General features: G+C 37.4%; 2 long non-coding RNA genes across 6 annotated transcripts in view; both read right to left on the reverse strand.

The window, feature by feature from the left end:
* Nucleotides 1-17479, reverse strand: part of LOC125688615 (uncharacterized) — a 39760-nt gene extending 22281 nt beyond the window's left edge. Inside the window, exon 1 of the long non-coding RNA XR_007374807.1 lies at nucleotides 17372-17479. This is a non-coding gene — a long non-coding RNA (uncharacterized LOC125688615). The remainder of the gene's footprint in view (nucleotides 1-17371) is intronic.
* LOC125688616 (uncharacterized) overlaps nucleotides 1-19924 on the reverse strand; it is a 449093-nt gene that overhangs the window by 209373 nt on the left and 219796 nt on the right. The gene's annotated exons all lie outside the window — the stretch shown is intronic.

Genomic DNA, 19924 nt, shown 5'->3' on the forward strand with positions numbered 1-19924 from the left:
CTGGAATCACCAGTACTTATTAAAAGAGTATCTTCCTGTTTCTGCCAGCAAAGCAGGGGTAACACCAGAACCCTGGCTAGCAAGGCTAGGTGCTATGCAGCAGTTTCATCACAAAAGGTGAAGCAGGCATCCTGATGAATAAGTTGTTCAGTCTCTGGGCTTATGATGTGGAGACTGGCCGTGTGTCTCTCACAGTTCCCACACTCACAAGCTCCAAAGGCTTGGTGCACCAGGAGGGTACCTGCCCAGCACGTGGGCAGCCCAGATGCTCCTATGCAGATGCCCTATCCATGCTTTTCTGTAGTGATACAAAGGACTTGTCAACTATCAACTCCTCATGTCTCCTTGCCCTTTTCACGTGCTGGCTTCAGGCTCCTCAGGAGATGACAGCAATTAATCTCCCCACCCTGTTCCACCTCTGTGAGCCTTCAGGATTTACTCACTCTACTCTGTTTCCCAATCTGGGTGAATAGCTTGAAAAGCTGCACACAGATGTGTGTGAGGATCCCGATGACCTGCTAATCCAGCTGCTATCAACATAGGCTATTCTTGTAACCTCCAATTGTTCACTCATTCTGGTTTATCTGCAACTAGAATCCATTTATGCTCTTAAGATACTAATTTTAACAATGCTCTACACCCTCACCAGCTTTGTTGGGTTATTTGTTGGTCTGTGTAACCAAGCTGCCTGCATCACCAAAGAACACAGCCTTTTTGGTTATGCAATAGAGAAAGGGACCCTGCTTTGTATCCTGCAAAGTGAGGTACACCAGCAAAGAACACAGACTGACTGAATTTTATCAGCTGATGATGTTGACCAAGTGGAAAATGAAAAGTTAATTTGATGCACTGGACAGAATAGTACTTCAAGAAAAGGAGAATAAAGCCAGATGAAAATGGGAAAGAAAATGGGTAGGAAAACTTCCCATGAGCAGAAGCACTATACAGAGGACATGTTCTTTTTTCTTTAGCTCATCCCCAAAGAAGGTGGAAGAACAAAAGAAAGAGATATCAGATGAAGAACAAAATGTGGATGAAGGAGAATCCTCTCCAATCAGGAATATCTGAGCACTGAAGCTGAACTTCTCAGTAAAGGGACTGCAAGCTTGAAATAGAAAAAGACTAGGAAAAATGCTTGAGGCAAACACAAGTACAAGCTTTTGCATAGTTTGCATACAACATTATCTCATACAATTGTTCTCAGTCAGAATACCACAATAGAGACAGAACCACCAACCCAATGCCTGGCCCAAAGTGGTTTCCAGAAGGTCTGCTGGAAGCATTCACGTCAGCAGCCACTCAGTGTTGCATCCATATTCACAAAACCCTTATTTATAGTCTTGTCTGGCACTAAATACTTTAGGAACTCTATATGGGACTTAAGAGGACACCTGTAGTTTAACACAAGTGCTTCTCCAAGTAGTTGCAGCCTTCAGAACAGGATAAGTCCTCTGCTATAACATATAGAATAGAACCCACATTTCCTCAAAAGCAATTCCAAAATGTTTAGAAATAGAACATATACTAGGATGTGTAAAATGGTTGATGAAAAAATGAAAAAAAGGGGGAAAAAAAGAGTGAAATATGTCCAGAAAATATGAATGCAAGAAAAAAAAAAAAAGTAAGGGAGAGTGTAAGGAGAAATAGATAGAGTGAGCACTTATGTCCCTTAACCATCTGATAATAACCCTGGATTAATACTCAACTTTATTACAGCATCTCTCAAGTGTCTCGCACAGTTTTCCCCTTATTGCTCTTCCCATTCCCCAACCACCATTTGGGTCAAATAACTGTTTTCCTTTCTCCTCACCTAGTTCATTTCAGTAGAGCTCAGATTTTCCCAGCCTGTTTAGCTCTCTTGAATACATCCAACAAAAATGCAGGCACATTTATCCAGGATAATATAGGCATTTCAGTACAAAATGCTTAATTCCAGAGTTCATTGCTGCTATCTGCCAAACCTTATGCATTTCATACTTTAATAACAGAATCATGAAAATTATAGCCAATTTTGAAGCACTGCTGGGGACTAGGGGGAGGAGGAAAAGAACCCTGTAATTACAAAATCACAAGCAGAGGGTGGTTAGAAAACTGATGATTTTCCATATCTTGTTTTCTACAAAGAATACATGTGATCAGTGACTTTTCTTTTGGGCATCTACTCTGGATATCTGACTTCCATTCATTTTGGTCCTTTTCTTTCAATCTCCTTTCCTGCCAGTCTAAGTCCTGTTTCTAGGAACATCTGACAGCCTGAGCAGAGATGGGCAGAAATCTTCAACTGTTGTGTCACAAGAGCAAAACCAATTTGTTTTCTGCAACTTACAAACCTTTTTTCCAGTCTAGGAAAAAATCCAAAAGGCAGAGATTCCTGACCCCTGTATACTCCTATCCCCATCTATGTGAAGATACTTTGTGCCTAATGGAAGGAGGAAGACAGTTACATATACAATTGAAAATCAACTAGACGGAGAATAAATATAAAATTCTGAGGTAAAAAAGGATGTCTACTCTGTTTTGGATGTAAGGATAAAAGGCGAGGAAAATATATGCTGTTAGATGTGCAAACTGCTCAATTGCACTCAAATTCTTTAGCTGTTAATTCCTATTTCATAAAGGAAATTATTTGCTACCTTTTCCGAGAAGTGACTTTTTTGTGCTTGGAAGTTATAGACCAGATCCTGTTTATATTCTTCTTCCAGCATTTCATTTCAAGGCAGACCTGCTTGAATAATAAGAAAATATATTCCTAGGATGATGAGAAATGATCTCATACTGTAGAAAGCTGTGCCACAACTTCTCTTTAGCTAGAGAATGCTTAATAAGCTTTGCAAGTAATGCTTTGTTGAAACACAAATTATTTAATTCTTTAACTTGCTGTAAAATAAATTAGTTTCATCTTCTAAAAGTTAAAATAATCTGTTTCTTGTGCATGCAACACAAATAGACATCTTGCAGAAAAACAACCTAGGAGTAAATTGTAGCTCTTCTGAATCAGCAACTCCAGTTCATACACTGAAACAGCGTCCACAGTGTCTGTCTCCACTGAGCAAAAGAGTTAGGTCCAGATAATCTGGAGCTGGTCCAAAGGCCAATGAAATAAAAGGAAAAGGTTCCTTCTCTTTCAAATTAGCCTTGAATCCAGTCCTCAGACACCGAGTACAATCCAAGTCCAACCCCAGCTTAAACTCTCTGCTCTGTCTAACCACATACTGTCTGCACTCCAGGTAATGCAAACCTGAAATGATGGAGGAGGTATGTAGATCTGCCCACGCCAAGACTGCAAAACAGTGTTTGTGCATGGCCTTCTACTGGCCTCTGTCCTTTGGTGAATTTCACTTCTATATATACACATCAGGATCAAAACCCAAACTCAACACCGCCTTAAGGAAATCTTTTTCTTTTTTTTTTCCTCAAATATCTGAATCTTTTAAAGCTTTTTAACTTCGTTGAAAAGTAAAAAAGTAACATCTGTAAAGTGATGGAAATATCACTTAAGTAAGCTTTTGGTTCAGAGTTCTGGAACTGGGTCCAAAGGAAAATAAGATTTTGTATTATATTTTTTTTTTTAAATAAGGAAAATTAAGTTCAAAATGGATTGTGCTTTATTTCTTGGCTTGCCAGTGGAAAAACAAACAAAAAACAGCTAGTCCATTCAAGCGCACGTTATGTACTCAGAGTAGTAGTGTGTGTGTGCCAAGAACATTTTCTACTATACAATTCTCTTACTATGTATAACTGTATATTTCGTTTTGCCTAGAAATAACCTCACAGCATCACACAGTGGAAAAACAATGGCCAAGAAAATTAACTACCCACAAATCAACATTGCTGCATGGGCTTGCAAGCCAACACTTCAGATGATTGGGAAATCCAACTCTATTTTTAATTTCATATTTGTCCCCCAACCATTGCTTCATCAGCATGATAAACATTATAATTTGTGGCTTGAAAAAAAGAGAAACCTACCCAGCCAGAACTCTATTTAGGCAATTCCATAAGCATTCAGATTGGCATATACGTATCCATGAATTTAAACAAAATAGTAAAAATCAAATGAGCTACTTTCAGTGTTTTCCGTTACACTGTGCTGTAATATTATCTTTTGGTACTTGGTACATTTAGCAGGAATCAAGTCTTTTTAGTTAGTTTGTAAACTCATGCACCACAGTAAGCATTTTTGTTGTCTGCCCAATCTATTTATTTTTCATATAACAAAATACTTTGTGAGAGCTGTTGAAGAGGCAAACTGTAATGTATTTCACTACTAGTACATGTAATATTTACCCCAGACTTTCCCAGACAAGAAAAACAGGCGATATTCAGAGAGAAATCTGAAAAACTCTGTTGATCCAAGGTTATATGCTTCATCAGCTTATGCAACCATCAAAAGTAAACCTGGTGCCCAAAGCAGACAGAACAAGAAAACTGAGCCGATGAACAGATGGAGTATATAATAGAAATGACTACATAGAAACAAGGTCTAAGCACTGTCAGTCTGGTCAGGTCAGACAAAGACAGTGATAAGAAGGAGGTTGAGTATTTCCAAATGATCAGTCTGTTATCAACTTTATCAGTTAAAATGGGTTTTGTATGATATTTGGACTTTTCATGTACTTATTAGCATCCATTATCTATGAAGTAGTTTCTTACTGGATTTAGTCTGTGAAGACCAGGAGCAGGTTTTATTCTCCTAGTTCAGTCTTCCAGTCTAGAGAAGAATTCAGCAACAGTAAGTTTAGACACTCTATTATTTTGAACAGTTGAGCAGAGTTTGTCAAGCAACCTTTAGGAAACTCCCTTAGTCAGTGATTTCAACAAAGATACCAGCATAGAATCTCTGCTAATCCTTTTCCTTCATTTAGGGACCACAGAAGAGTGAACAAAACCCATACGCTTTTTTCTTTTTTGCAGGTCTCCTAAATTAAACAGTATCATCTTAAATCGACAACAAAGGAACATTTCCATCTGAAACAGTCTTTGTCAAGCTAGAAAAAAATGTAAAAAATATGTGGCAGCATTAATTACTTCCAATAAAACACTGTAATATGTACTACTGCACAACAGTACACAGAGATACAACCACTGGGAGGACAGAGAAACATCTTCTCATTTTTCTGTTATACTCCTGTTAACGTTTCCCTTAAAGTGATGGAAAATACTGCAGATGTTTTTCTTCATTTCTAGGAGGTTAACTAGGAGGTTAAACATGCAAAAAAGAAAAATTATCAGAAAAAGCCACAGAAAATCAACAAAGTTCGTCACACATCCATCAGAAAATAAGGAAGGTAGCATTCTAGTCTCTCTCACCCTCCTTCTGTTCTTCCCAGACCTTAGTACCTCCAGTGCATTGGCCTGAAGTAAACAAAGCTGACCGTTTTGAGTTTGGCTTTCAGTTGGGAAAGTTGAGGAATTCCGTACTTAGCTAGTGTGCATCATACCTGAAGCAGTACTGCACCTCACTTTGGTCAGATAAGACTGTGCCAACACACCTGCTTACTATCACTGCTTCTCACAGAAAGAATCAACGGCTGTGCAGTAAGCTGTGGGGTTACAACAAGCAAATCTGTGCAAACAGCTTGATCCTACAAGTTTCACGCGCAAAAACAACTTCTTGAGGAGAAAAAAATGCAAGATGACAAGCAAACCCCAGAGTCCCTGTTGTCCTCTTGATTTTGAGAGGAGTCTAAATACTTTTGTAACAATATCCCCTTTTAACATCTGCAGAGACCCACTTACTTGGCAACTCAAGGAAAGACCATACAGAAGAGAACAGTGGTGCTAGTTTATGAGCAAAAGCAGGTAATTTGGATAACTGACAATTTGAAGACTTCTTTCTGAGCAGGCCTGAGATCTGTTTGGAGGCCCTGCAGGACACTGTGTGCATCTTTAGCTACGCCTGGCTGTTTCAGGGCAATTTGCATGTAGGTCATTTGTGGGTTTCTGCTGTGAGCTCTGTTAAAGTACTTATCCCCTTCCCATGGCCAGGGCTCTAAGCTTTTTTTTTTTTTTTTTTTTCCTCTTTTTCTTGCTCCCTTGGCAATAGCCTATGACAATGGTAAAGAATCAAGAAGGAAACATTATCTTTCAACATGGAGGAAGAAACATTAATTGTAAGAGGAAAACAGCACTTCCTACAGAGGCAGTCTGTTTCTCACCCTCTTCTTCACTACGAGAAGTTTTTGCTTCCATCCCTGCCTTTCCCCATTGCCTTCTGACTGACTGCCCAATATTATCTTAAAAGTTGAAGAAACAGTGCTTGTATCTTCACAGGAGAAGGTCAGCAGTATTTCCAAATGTAACTCATATTTACTTAGCTTCTGATGAGGGGAAACCGTTATTTCTGTAAGCTGCTAGCATCAACCTTTCCTTGAAGAGAACTGATGTTCTTCTGTCAAATTTACATTCTTCAACAAGTACAAAACCACATCTAAAATACAGTATTTTCTAAAGCTGAGGTGAAACTGGGCTGTGCTGAGTTATTTCATGACATTGAGACTTAAGAATAATATAAAAAAAAACCTAAAAATAAACTTGACCACAAATTTATAGCACTTTTCTCCCAGTACATATGTGACACATAAAAAGTCTTAAAGTTGCCAAGTAAAACACTCAGGAAGTCAGAACTGACAATATTCTTGACCTTACTCCTGTCCTCCTGTGAATACATAATACAATGATTACACACTCAGGTTATTTTAGGGAGGGCACTTTTTTTAATTTGTCTTGTTTTCCTTTTGGTTGTGGGTCCCTCTCTCATTTTGTGAGTAGAATTAAAAGTGCTTACAAAAGAAAATCATGTTCTGTTGGTTGCTTAGACTTATTCTTCAGTGTGTGTTTGTGGCCTTTACTTGCTTTACTCTAATCAAAGCTCTTCTCAAGATAGCTTCATTAAATCCCTCAGGATTTTTTCCATCATATTAAATACATTAGTGTGTGTTCTGTTAAGTATTATCTTCACAGTATAGTTTTCATTTTGCAGCTGAAATAATGGTCAAATTAATCTCTAAAAGAGGTCATCTCTTATGTGTCCAAACAATATTAATGACCATGTTTTCTATTTTTAGAATTCAAATAAATTTTGATTAGTAAAAATACATCATGATGACGGGGTCAAATTTTATATTTTTATCATCCCTCTTATTCATGAATTTTCTCTGATAATAGAAAATAAAGCTTAAAATGTTTAAAACAACGTAAAATGTAGTTACTCCAAAAAAAAAAAAAAAACCAACAAAAAACCAAAACAACTCTCTGATAACTGAATGATGGTTTGTTGTGTTGTTTTTTTTTTTTTTGACATGACTAAGCAGCAATTGCTATCCAGAGATCCAGAGTTCATTGCCTATCCTTAGTATCAGAAACGTACATTTATTAAGTGAACATTGTGTTCTTACACACTCTTGAAGTTAAAGAGTTCTAAGTACTACACAAAAATGAATTATGATTTGACTTTTTGTAGGGTACTACCATAGTTACTGAAAGACAGATGAAGGAAATTTCTGGTAAAATCTATAGCAATATCATTACAGTAGTATAAACCTGAATATATTGGACTCCTAATACAGTGAAGAACTGCTTACAAAATCCTTCCTGGGATGAAAAGAAAGGTAGTAAGTGGTTCAAAGTTGCTGATAAGTTTGCAAGTGATGCTTCTAAGGTACATGGGAAATCAACTTAGACATTTAGGCTGCATTCAATCTTTCAGGAGATTACAGGAAATTCCTGTCTTAGTAAGAATAGACGTCTCTCAGAGCTTCTTCATATGGAATATGCAATATGGTGTCCCTGGAGGAATCAGAGCCTCACATGGCTGCAGCCGGTACCTGCAGGAGAATTTGCAAAGCCCTGTGTAGGACCTCTTCTTCAGTGAAGGCATGAACATAGCTGTAGAAAGTTTCTTACTGTACACTGTAACAGACATGAGTTCAGACTGTAGCCTTGGATCCAGAATCTCCTCAACTGCTTCATAACCAATTCCAACTTCAGAACTGAATATTAACATTCCTCTTATTTGTAACTGGCTTAGCAATTCTCTCTCCTCTTAATGCAAATATGTCTGCAATTCAATTGTTTTTAAGTCTGAAGGGCAGAATGAGAATCTGTGATTTGAAGTGTCTTTGCAAAAGCTTGTCTGCTTCTACATATCTCTAATTTCTTATGAGGATCTTAGTTCTCTTTCATTGGACAGAAACTAAGACTAAGCTAATCCTCACCACCCAAGACTTGACAAAACAGTCTTTCCTTGATGCACCAAAAAATGTAAAAAGCCTTAAATTTAGGTAAGAAGATTCCCTTCTTTACATATTCATTTAGCCTGATAAAACAAATGTAATTTTCAAACCTGACAAAGTGTCTTTTGCTATGGGCTGTTCCCCTATAGTGATGGTTAATAGCATGCAAAAAGCGTTCTGGTGACTGACCAACATGTTGCAGTGGTTTAGCAACTTCTGTAAATATCCTCTGAGAAAAAAACAAACAAACAAAAAAAAACCCACGAGAACTGACAGCATTTTCTAGGCAGAAAGAAAAAGGAACAGCTGGTCTGTGCAAGTTAACTGCAAAGCAGCACTATGAAAGAGTAAATAACAGGAACTGAAATTTATTTTCTTACCATGACTTAGTCATGTGATATTATAAAAAGCATTTTCCTATCTGAAACACCAAGGCATTAGGATCATGTTTTTAACCATTCTGAAATTTAAGACTCCCTATTGACATTGTAATATTGCAGTTGTCAAATCATTGGGCTCTTTTTCTACCAGAATACAGTGCTGACAATCAAAGAGTAAACAGGATCTGCTTCTGAATCAAGAGCTCTCATACTAGGGACTTCCGAGCAGCTGAGAAAAGAAGACAGGCAGATGTGTTGGGGTACATGCTCAGTGTCATGCTGGATTCCAGCTATGAAACTACAACTCAATCTGAAGAGAGTTACAGACAAAATGGGACAGACTAGGTAGGTGAGATATGACCCCAGCAGACAGCCTCCCAGATCTTGACTCATTTTGAGAATCAGACTGGGACCAAATGTTCTTAAGCTCCTGGAATTTCTGAAGAAGTGTTTTTTCAATTCCAGTGTCCGGCTAGGATGGGAAACAGAAGTGCTGAAAGCTACAGGAAAAATGCTGCTCCAGCCCAGTTTCACAGTCTCAGAAAATCTGGAGAGCTTTTATAAACTTTGGATCAGTGACTGGTGCTTTTTCTGAACCAAACCTCTGAACTTCTGAAGTCTGCCCAGGATTCAGATAATTTGTTGACTTTCTGCATGAGACAGTTAAAATACTAAATGTACGTCTGCACAGTTACAACCTAATCACACTATGCAAACACACAGACCGCACCATTTTCACCTGGAGAACTAGAGCTATTGTCACTGGGGTCACTTTGTTATTCTCCAGAGAACAGCCAGCACCACATTATATTTTGAGCACAGCAGTTAAGGCTACATATATGTATTTCCCGTACAATTCCTTGCCAAATGGAATTGAATACAAACCACTCTAAGAGGCCTTTGACTCACTGAGCTCTGGGATACCTACCAAAATAGCAAAGGTTTATAAAGAGTTTCCTGCTAGCCTGCTTCCACCAAAGGCATGAGAGCTTAGAACAGTTTGTCCTGGGCACCTTTTGTGCTGTCTCACTGAACACAGTAATGTGAACATTGACTAGAGAGGGCAAGTTCAGTGTTGTCCTTCCAGTGAGGGATGACCAACAACACACGACCACATGATCCTCCACTTCGAACTTGAGAAACACACTGTGACTTTGGAAAACAAAACAAACAAGTAGCCTAAAACTAAGATCCAAACTTGCACCAAATATTTACACTTTGATGTTTATAAAATACTCCACCTTTTTATTTACATGCAAATAGGTGGATGAAACAGACCCAGGAAAAACAGAGGACTCGAGCAGAAGCAAAGCAAAGAGAGCTCAAGCTATTTGCCAAAATGGGTAAAAATCAGTGCACATCTTTTAATCTATTTAATCATCAAGAAATAGCCTGAATAGTACTCAACAGTTGTACTTTCTACAGTATTCTATTATTTTAATAAAAAGGTCATTGCACATAGAATGTAATTACTGGCTCAGGACAAAATTAGCTATGCTGACTTAATTGATGCTATTTACTTTTGCAGTCTGTTGGCAGCTAGCCATTTTCACTGAATACCAGTCCTCCAATTAATCATGATGTTCCCACAGCTTGCCAAGGTTTTCAGCAATGACAGCTGCATTCTGGTAATAGCATATCAGCAAAAAAAAAAAAAAAAAAAAAGCTCTCTCTTTAAATTTAATAATGATTTAAATAATAATAATGAATTTATCACTCAAGGCACTGTCTTGAAGCATGATCTTCTGAAATCTCTTTTACTCTTATTGACTTGATCAGATTTTAGTGAAAGGCAGTCTTTTTGTTCTCTCTAGAGACTGAATACATCATTAGAATGTATTGAAGAAATATCATATCATTAGAATGAAATAGAAGAGCTATTAACAAACAAACAAAAACAATAAAAAGCTTTGGTAATCACTTAAATAATTGTTACAAAATATCACACATTTCTAGGTAGTACACATTACAATCATTAATCAGCAGAATGAAGGGTAGAAGGTAAGTGGGAAGAGGAATAAGAAAAATGTTCCTTTTCTGAGTCCAAAAATCTCTGAGGGCCGTGCTTGTTCATCTCAGAGTACTGCTGCCAGAATGAATGCTTCTATAGTTTTCTACAGGAAATCCTCAAACCCACTCATTCTGATGGCATGTTATGATGATCCAAGAAGGTGGTATTTGTAGAACTGAAAACCAGGAAAGAGTACATAGTATTTTGCCTTTGAAGAAATCAGCTGGATGAGGGCCCTCTTTTGACTCACCTTCAGCTTTCTATGACTGATGTCTGTTCTTGTCAGTCTGGCTAAAATAATATTTTGTTATTATTATTGTTATTATTTCAGTATTTGATGGCTAACAGATGTGAGCTGGTACATCCCACTTCCTGTCACTGTGTATACAAAATTAAACATTCCTTTGCAGTTCACATGCAAAGAGCTGGAAGCACAACAATCCAAAGCTCTAGTCTTATGGAAAAAAAAGAATTTATATATGTTTCGACACACACACATATATTTTTCTTCATAAAAAAATTAAGCTGAGCATTGAATTGATCTCAGAAAGAAATTCAGGGAAGAGTAAAACTATTTTATAAACCCATGTGCTGATTCAGAAGCATTACTTAAGTGATATGCTTTGACCATATGTGTCTTGATCCTACTGGGAGTTATCCAACTCAGAGTTTGGGCTTGAAGGAATGAGGGTGGAATAGAGATGAAGCCAATGACATTTTCTTTCCATTAGCTGGAAAAAACTGGCTAAGAGGAAAGAAGAGATGATACAAGCTGCATTTGCTGCATAGAAACACATTGTGTGGCAGGCCCCAGGAAAATGACTTAATGTAGCATCTGGGATTCTCTTTGCAAAAGATGTCCAGTCTGGTCCATTTCATTTTACTAATGCGTTATATTTTCAATATATCTGATTTAATTCTCTGTTACCAAAGAAAGCAGGAAACTCTTTCTTAATCTAAAAAAATTGATAATGAACATACATGTGACCTCCACTAGCTTATACAGTCCTCCAAACTTTTCCATTGCAGTACACACACAGTTCCGTGCAGGCTATATGTTGGCATATATATACACCTATGCCAGTACACATACGTGTATTCTTAATTCTATTATAAAAGTCACACATTCATGACCTATTTGAAGCTACACAAAAACAAATGATTTGAGAACAAATCTACAGAAAAATCTGTTTTCTGAACATAACCAAACTGTTCCTCGGAGTGCTTACATCACGTTACTCCTGGAAAGGCAGAAAGTACAATTAAGTCTGTGAGCATAAGCCATTTCCCTAGTGCAGTCTAAACCCCAAATTAGGCCATGCAATGAAAACAGTGAGATACTGAGACACAGTTTGCATGATGTACAGTGAGTGTAACAGTAGGTGCACAGAAAAGCACCTGTGTTATTAAACATTACTAAGCTTTGGGGAGGGATTTGCAAAGCCAGTGTTTTGTTTTTGCTTGCTTGCAACTGTTTGTATTCATCATACATCTTATTTTCATAGTTATTACATTATAATTTTTCTTGTTCATCCCCATGTAATACAGACCCAACAAATATCCCAACAAAGCCATCACAGATTGTGTTTGCCACTCACTAGGGCAAGAATTACAAAGATCCAGAGAGAGCCAGTGATTTTCTGATGGAATGAAGCAACCTTGGAAATGATTACTTGAGGAACCTGCTGTGTTTCACTTAGAATTGCTAAGGTGTTTGCCAAATCCAACATGTGGTTCTTGAGCTGAGAGGCAGAAGAATCTGTAGAAATGAGGAGACATGAGTAGGAGTGGAAAGAAGAGAGAACTATTATCTCTCAGGGGATTTCATCGTTTCTGGCACCAACCTTCCTGCTCAGGAGGATAAGCTGTGATTCCTCCTGTCAGTCCTGAGCAGGCTGTTTCAGGGCCACCATTTGAGATCCCTGGTTCTCAAGGCAGAGCTCCATAGATCTCTGCAAATTTTCGAAGCCTGAGAACTTGAACTTAAAACACATCTCTCCTTATCTCTACTATACGTGCATGCCTGGAAAGCTAAACTGGAGAAGAGTTGAGCCTCCAGGCGAATGTGACAGAAGTACGGACAGATTGGAATAAAGAGGGACTCATCCAGTACTCTGAGAAGGAGAACAATACATTTTGGGTCTGTTTTAAATTCCTCAAAGTCCTCTCGTTGAAGCTTGTTTATCATGTGGGACCTATTTATTAAGCTAAGAAAATAATACATCCAGCACTGCTTGAAGTCCCATATGATAAATTCTATTGTTATGTATCCTGCCATAAAGTCAGGATAAATATGTTTACGGATGCAGTAAAGCTTTTCTGGTCTTCTCAAGCCTTTAGTATTTCCAAAATATTACCTCAAAAAAATAAAACATTTTATCTCAGAGAAAATAAATGTGTAAAACAAGCTCATTAAAAAATAAAGTAGCAAAAAAAGCATGCTTAATTTCTGTTTTTTCTATTGCTAAACTTTTTGTACTAAGTGATTTGCCTGTCACTTCCATTCTCACTATTAAATTCCATCCAAAAGATTCTCATGATGAAGATTTGTGAGTGGATAGTAAGTGTTGCTATACATTCTTACACATTCTCTCCAGATAGGCTCCCACCGCTTATGAATCATATTTGTGTATGCAAAGATGCATATTTCAAACTAAATTGTTTAATATCTTTTTTGCTATCAATTCTAAGCATTTGCAACTAGAGACATCTATTACGTTTCAGAAACCTAGTTCTACATCAGTATCAAGTGTCTTGTTCTATGACCTTGAGTCAGTTGGGAATCCAGAGATTTTCCAGATGTTGGGTATCTCAGCCAGAGATACAAGAAGTCCTCTCCACAGCTAAGGAGTGAAATAGGGAAAGGTGGAATTTCAAGCATTTGGTAATGTGCATGGTTCCGTAAGATAGATTACTAATCGAGATAAACAAATGCACTCCAGTAACTTCCACTGCCAGGTGAACTTACGAACACTAAGAGAATTCCCAGTCAGCAAAAAGTCTCACGCTAATGCTTTCCTCTGAGCTGATGTTTAGTTTCCACTCATTACAACAGGCCTTAAGTAAAGGCTTTCGTAGTTGCGGGCTGACACAAAGAAAAAAGTGGTTAAGTATCTTTTTGAGTCAGGGCCAAAAGCGGAATAAACAAATAACAAAGTATCCCATGCAATGTATAACATACGCTCATTCCTCTCACGACTTGTTTGACATATGGAAATACTGTCCAGTATTTACGCTACTGGCTGTCTACTCTAGCACAGGTCTAAATGTACTATTTTGTTGTGTAGTTTTTTTTTTGTTTGTTTTTTGTTATTTTTTAAGTTTTGGATACCCTACAAGTTTCCAAGGTTTATTTTACTGTGGAGGAGGTACAACGCATGGGAATTTTTTTGTTATATTTTCTTTTAATGAGTCCTGTAAGCAATTGTTTCACAATACAGTCTGAAAGACTAGAACAATTAAATGACTACAGATGTGTCAAATGATGCAGGAAAACCATGAGACACTTCCAAATGAGTAGGCGGAGGGTGTGAGGAGACCATATCCTGTAATATATGAATCTCAGATTCTTTGGCATACAGCTTATTTTTATGGAAATGTCCCAGTGAGCCTGGAACAATCTAATGATTTTCAAAGTATTTCAAGTCAACAGCATGAAAGAGCTGTTGAGAACAATCTTTTTATGCTATGCTGAATTTGAGTTGGCCAGGGAACATTATACTAAAAAATATGCCAAAGCTAAAAGGCTCAAATTAGTACTACATTCTCAAATCATAAGTGAGAAATAATATTAAGGTTCATTAGTGCAAGAGACACAGAGGAAACAATGCTGGTTGCTTTCATCTACTTTTGCTGACTCTCAACTTGGATGCCAGCCATGGACACAGCTTGCAACAATAATAGGGTTGCTCTAAGTTATGCCATCTTCCTGTGGGCCTCAATGGAGTCTTGTCCTGCAAGTCATTACACAGGAGCCACATTCGTTGCTTTCTCTAAAAAGTTTTCCAGTGATTGACTATGCAAGAACCAATTCCAGCTCTTTTCTCTCCAATTAATACCTGAAGGAAAACTGGTCTGGTGGCTGTGATATCACAGCCTAACCCAAGTCTTAACTTGGACTGAGCTACCTTTGATAACATAGTGGGAACATGGGTCTTTTTGTAGCAAAATTCAGACTATAAGTTCCCTTGCACGTGGAAGCCCTGCATGAAACTGCTTACCAACACTACCTGACCAGTAAACCAAACACCGTTGGATGTGGTAATGATTCCTTGTATGAGTAGAAGAAGGAAACAAGTGGGCGGCCAGGGAGATGAGCAAACTCCCTGCAGGAAGCTGGGATTTTCAAGTGTAGAGCCTTTCACAGTTGTCCCTCTGCCTGATGCTATCCTTTTGCATCAAGCATAATTAAGATTAATCAAGACTATGAAATCCCAAGAAACTGTTCTCTACAGCTTTATGTTTTGTTTTTCACAAAATTAATATTTTTATAGTCTTTGTTTCAATTAAAGAAAAAACAACAAAACAAAGCACAAGCTCCAATTACTGAAAATAAACTAAAGTTACTTCAAAGTTGGCTCCCCTGTACTACAGGTTTATGGAAAGCTATCAGTGAAAACCAAATACGAGAAGTTTGACTTCGGTGAGTATATTTCCCAGCAGCCCGTAGTCTGCAGATTCCCTGCATCATTAATGCTGCAAATTGATACAGTACACCACCACAAGAAGAGAAGTTACATGCCTGAGCTTCTGAGCTTTTGTGCATTGGCACTGGACCTTAAAAGAGAATGAAAGTCTTGCCAAAAACACTTGAAGGCTGCTAGGGCTTGAAAGAAAAGCCTCCACAAATTCAAATACTTTCTTTGCAATAAGTTCCCTTCTTCCCCTTTTCTTTATAGAATGTAATAAGATATTCTAAAAGTCTGAGTGCACATTAAAGGCTTTTATATAAAACTCTATAACAAAACAGACTTATGTGTATAAACAGATGTAACCTGGAAGTTAAGTGACATACAGCAAATTTGTATGATTAATGTTTTACGCTCTGTGAAAGAAACAGTCTGTTTAGAACAGCGTTATATAAAATTACGTTGTAAGTAATTGTCAGCAGATACTAATTACCACAATAGTTTGAACATAATGGAAAAAAGTCATCAGGACATAGGAGAAAAGCCATTAAACAGACATTTTGTTTAGCCTTCTAGTCATCAAAGTTATACCACTATTTACAGAGATCAAGTAATAAGGGGAATTTCTATCATTGTTTGGGTTTGTAAAGAGGCCTTTGGAAAATTTCTTACTCTTTCCAACTGAATAAAAAAGAAGGGGCCCGCTTCCCCTTGCTTCTCCTGTCCAGAAGCAATAGTACATTAGAGAAACTGAACTTAACATGGAAGTCATGCCAACGTCCATACTAATGCCTGCAAAAGGTCATTCACATTACTGTGTTTAAAAAAAAAAAGTGGAAGACCACATCCAAACCACAGAACAAAGCAGAGCACTGCAACAGACAGAACTACACAGCCTGTATGAACAACAGTCCCCTTGCAATACCACTACTTCACTAATGTTTCCAGCAATAGAACACAAGTTGTTCAAGCTTTACAGTATAATTCACACAACACTGACAGCACTATAAGAAGACTAGATTTCCCCTAGAGTGACATATTACACAGCCTATTTTCTGACTTAATCGCAAACTTGCAATGCAAGTGAAATCTAAATTATGATTTTTACTCTATCCTTAGAGAAACAGAGTATTATCTTTATCTATTTTTTTCAGTTAGGAGAAACTAACGTAGCAGTCAGTAAGAGGAAATTAGGTTTTGGGTGTTTAATAACACAAATGGTAAGATGGTAACTGTTTTCACCATAACATGATTTCTCATAAAAATCGAAGAAATACCTCTGTGAATGTTTTCCATTATTATCCACCAATCTTTTGTGGAACATGATGAATTAGTTGAGTATTTCTCTTTAAAACATTAATGGATACCTGCTTTTTGCTTTGCTCAACTCTAAATGTAACTAACAACATTATAATGCAAGCATATATGTGTTTATATATGTTTTATACATATTTAATATTATATATTAAATATATAATATGTATTACAGGAAGAATACACAAGAACCAGAACCATGAATTTTTGACTTGTGATATTTTAAGTAATTTTCAATTGAGAAAATCTCATTGTTCATATATCTCTACCATCTTAAAAACAACCCCACACACCCCATCCAGTCTCACTCAAGTCAGTAGAAATGTTTTCCTCAAGTATTAAGAACTTTGGATCAATGACCAACAGATCTGCCCACATACTGCACCAAAAGGAAGGCCGAGGGCCGAAAGAAACTGGAAATTAGTAAAATCTGGGGCAGAAGGGTTTCCAAGTCCGCCCCTCTCCTGTAAGAGTTGCTTTCAAGTGAAATATCTGCAGCATATCACTACATATAAAAACCTACACATCAGTATTTTGCACTTAGAGGCTGTAATGCTTTTCATTCAGAAGAACCCAAAAGCACTTTACACAGTCAGAGCTACTCTTGAAGTAATCCTAAACATGGGATCATCCCATGAACTCCTGTCTACACAGACCTGAAATTAAAAATATCTGAACTCTGTGTAAGTTTGAGTAATTAACAAATCTACAGTTAGAAGAGTGGCATGGTTAGAACATTTTTACAGGTTTATAGTTAGAAAGATGATCATGGTAGAAAGCGACAATCAAGAACGAAATACTCACCCCCATCCTCGGCTTGCAGTAGAAAACTCCAAAAGGAGGGATCTCCAGAAAGAAAACCTTCCTCAGTGGCAGTCAGAGAGTAAGAGAGGTACAGCCAGGCTCCACCCCTTCTGGTCACACAGCTGAATTGCCTTCACCTGTGCTCCCAGGGCTGACCAGGTCCTTTCCCCAGCTGATCAATCAGTTGTTTGGGCTGTGACTCAACAGTTCCATACAATGTTATTGTTTCACAGCAAAAGTGTTGTCTTCTCAGACAACTTAAAGGGATGTGGAAACACTGGAGAGATGCTTAGAACAGCACAGCATCTAGTTTATATATGTATATATATAATTTTTTTTTTCAACAGTATCTGAAATATTTTCATAACTTCCCCACAGAAAACAGAAGCAGAGAAAGAAAAAAGCTTCCTAAGATCACCAAGCAGGCCAGCAGCTTGCTGAGTGTGATGGGAAAGGAAAAGATGAGCTTGAAAAGCAGGATCCACTTGGGGCTGAGCTTTCAGGCCAGGCTTAGCCTCGTCCAGCATTTGTGGAGAAGATGCCTTGGACCTGCCTGTAATGGGGAACCTCCCCTAATAGTAGAGTGCTCTGGCAGACATCTTTGTGCTGCACAGAGTGGCACAAGATGCTTGCAGCCCTGCACAGGCCTATGACCTACATCTTTTCTGTAGTTTTATACCCCTTGATTTACAGGAAGGATGCTGTGTCTTGTGTTACCCATGTTTGGCTACACCGTCATTTCTGAGAGTGACGAGATAGAGCAATCCTCAGTATCTACTCTACTGTGCTGCTGCCGTCTGGCAGCTGTTGCTGCTGTTACAGCTAATTCCTGTGATTCAGCTGAGCTATCAGCTGAAAAGAGACTTTACTACTTAGTGAGTCCCATTGTCATGTTATCGGGTTGTCAGAAGGCTAAAATAAAATTGAGAAACTTGAGCACAGAATGAATCATACTCACTTACAGAAATAAGACTACAATAACTTCATTCCTCAGAAGATAGAATTTCAAGCTTCTTTCCTGCATTTCAGTTATCAAAACTTGTATTTTATAATGAAAAAATGGGAAGGAAATACTGTAAGCAAAAATTAAGTGTTTCCTCTTTGTTCAGCTGCCACAAGAAGCAAACCCTACAATCTCATGAATGAGAGTGATGTTTCTTACATCCAGTGATTCTACACATAGAGTTCCTCTGTGGGTTCAGAAAGTAATTGGCCAGAAGCTAAATTAAACAGAAATTACCATACTGAAGCAGGCCATAAAATAGCGAGCATTTTCATGAGAGACTTGGGAAAAAAAATGAAAAAAATATATTCTTTGGATTTATCATAAAACTTCCAAGGAAATTAAAGAGAAAAGCAGAGGCTGTTTCTGGAAAGAAGGATTATTATCTGTTCAGGTCATTTTAAAAATAACAAGAAGTAAACTTTCCCTTAAGAATTCATCATTTTACTGTGAAAAAAAAAAAAAAAAAGCATGGTGGTAAAAAGGAGTGGTTCATTTTAATTGAAAATATCTTGAAATAATGATTTCACTTTGTATTCCAGCAGGAAGTAGAGCAGACTTGGATTAAGATTATATAGAATGTACATGATGCAAAAATGTTTTTGAACACATAACATATACCTAATAAGCTAGACACTTTCATCTGTAGAGAAAATGCCTAGACTTTACATTGGAAAACTAAACTCAGTGTATGTCCATACTATTGCCAGATTTGCTTAGTCTTGCAAGTCTGGAGCAGCAGTTTTCCAAAACTGCTCTCAGTTTTGTACAGTAAATATACAACATAATATATATATTTGTTCATTTCCTATCTGACTTCACTTCATCAGTCAGCCAGCTTGACTTCAGATGATTCTTTAGCTTTTTTGATTCTTTGTCCTTAACCACAAGGTCTTTGTGGATCTGTAATTAAATATATATTTTCCTGGCTATGGTATGGGTATACAAGATACTTTAAGTATTTGACCAGATGCTGAAGACTGGCCATTTTGATCAAAGTGCTGGAGAAATTTCAGTAACAAAATATGTAATATTGGAATCTTTGGTAAGTCAGAGTATCCAAGTCACAATTTTTACAGGAGAAGGGTTGTATGTCTAGCTCCCTCATATATTTAATAAATTAGCAGGTATTTCAGAATAAAGGAGCTCAACCAATTGTTTGTTTTGTATAATTTCACAGAATATTTTATATTGATTTTTTCAGCGTTGTTACTTGAGGAAGAAGCACTGATATATTGTACTCATTCTGATCAAGCTCTGTATTTCATTTCTAATGTCAGTTTAGAATGTAACAAAATCCCTAATGTCAATTTAGAAATGTAAATGACTACTGGATACATATTAGTTTTCACCTTCATTTCTGGCCACAATGATGAAATCAGAAGACTTTAATGAAAAGCTGATACTTGCACTAAGTACATAAATATGTAAATGCAAATAAAAAAATATACCCCAATTCAACACCATTTTTTAAATGTTCTTCCAAATAACTGAAGTATTGCTGGCTTTTAATCAGTATACCTGATCCAGAGTTGGGCTCAATAGGGGCT

This window comes from Lagopus muta, chromosome 2, assembly GCF_023343835.1.
Source record: "Lagopus muta isolate bLagMut1 chromosome 2, bLagMut1 primary, whole genome shotgun sequence".
NCBI classification, from domain to species: domain Eukaryota; kingdom Metazoa; phylum Chordata; class Aves; order Galliformes; family Phasianidae; genus Lagopus; species Lagopus muta.